The sequence below is a fragment of the Octodon degus genome, unplaced genomic scaffold, assembly GCF_000260255.1.
Source record: "Octodon degus isolate 3935 unplaced genomic scaffold, OctDeg1.0 scaffold00217, whole genome shotgun sequence".
Taxonomy (NCBI): Eukaryota; Metazoa; Chordata; class Mammalia; order Rodentia; family Octodontidae; genus Octodon; species Octodon degus.
Window position 1 is genome coordinate 100,819 of NW_004524793.1, and position 1,976 is coordinate 102,794.

Here is a 1,976-nt window from a genome sequence, read left to right on the forward strand (position 1 = left end):
TTAGACCACTGAGCCATCTCTCCAGCCCCTGTACTTCTGATTTTAGGTGAGAATACAAGAAATCTGTTACCTATGAATGAGTAAGGAGCCTCTCAGCAAACACCAGATGCTCTTTCATGATTTTCAAAGTTCCAGCACTCTAAGAGATAAAGTTCTGCTTTTTAGATGCAGCCAGTTTATAGTATTTTAGTACAGAGCTCAAACAGATCGAGATGCGTGTGTTTCCAGTGTCTCACATATTTTATGACATTGCTGTTATTTTTTATTCACTTAATTATTGCAGTTGTTCAAAATATTTAACCATATTACTTTAAACAAAACATTAGTTTAGGTCGATTGAAAGTAAGAAAATTAGAAAATATATGACTTTCATTTATTCCTTGAGTGATAGCTTCCTTTCTTCTTTAGATCTATTTCCTCATCCACACGAAGTTCCTTCTTCCAGGAGAAGAGTTTTTAATATTTCTTGTAACATGGATTTATGGGCCACACATTTTCTGGGATTTTGTGTTTGTTGGAGAAGTCTTTATTTCTTATTTTCTATTAAAGAATAATTTTAGTGGGTATAGAGATCTATGTGTGAGCACGTCTCTTACTTGAAGCAAGTAAAACAGTTCTTGCTACTGTCTTGCTATCACTGTTTCTGGCAAAGCATCCTGTAATTACGATCCTTATTTATCAATAGGAAAAATATTTTATTTACCACTGTATCTTTGTATCCTGTCAAGATGTCTCCCTATCTTTGAAATTTTTGCCTTTTTAATAAAATTCATTTAACCTACACTGAAGCCTAGATTTGGCATATTTATCTCCCCCTTCATATTTTCTCAGCTTCTTGGATCTAAATTTGGTGTTTACCATTAAATTTTAAAAATTCTGAGTCATTACCAATTTAAGCATTTTTTTCTGTTCTGCTCCTTTTTTAATTTCTGGTATTTCAACAAGCTAGCTGAACTTTTACTAAAAGCAATTATATAACATAAAACTAATAAAATAAGGCAAAATAAAGACTCTTAGTGCAATGATTTAAATATGATTTGATTCATTAAAGAAAACAATCAATCTGCATAATGATGGTTTACAGTCAGTATCCAATTTAAAATTCCGCAAATTAAGTCAGGAATATTTCATTTTTCTGTAATGGCTGTGCAGTAAAAGTAAATTAAGTTTGAATTTACATCATTCAAAGAGAAAAAAAAATCAAAACTAATTAGCATTGCTACATTACTTTACTACCTTCATTTCTTTATCCTATATCTGTATAAAGATATTACAGATTTATAATGCTTACCAGAAACCCTAGGACTCAATATACATTCATTGAGTGCTTATTCCCCATTTCCTGTAATCTGGATGCTGGCATAAGAATAGGACTTCTATCTAAGTTGTTGCATATATCAAAGAATGGACAGCTCATCCTAGTACATTATTAAGGTCATAAGCTGCCAAGTCTATCATTTCACAAAATTGACATTAAATTATCTATAAAAATGTAAAAACAGATTTATTTTAAGATTAGAAGCCAATGTCATAAATGTAGTACTAGCTTCTGATTGTTTTCATGACACTAAAGAACAAAAAGAAAAGTGTTCTATAGAACAAAACATTGCATCTGTATGTCACTAAGGCTTCATTCTTAATTTCCTAACTTGGAAGCAACCAAAATGTCCTTTCATAAATAATCAGACATAAAGACTATTCTGTATCTATTTAATAGAATGTTAATCAGAAAAATAATTAAGCCAACTAATCATAATTAGACGTAGTTGAAACTTCAGTAAGTATTTGGTAGGTGGAAATAGAAAGTCCAAAAATTCTAAATATTTTACTATTTTAACCATAAGACAATATGAAAGAGAATGAGAAAACACTGTGGAAATTGCTATTTCACCAACTTTGGGGCAGGGAATTAATTAATAATAAAAGCTTATCTGATTTTGGTAAGGTAAAAATCTATTGTGTATGTGAAGGTAAAA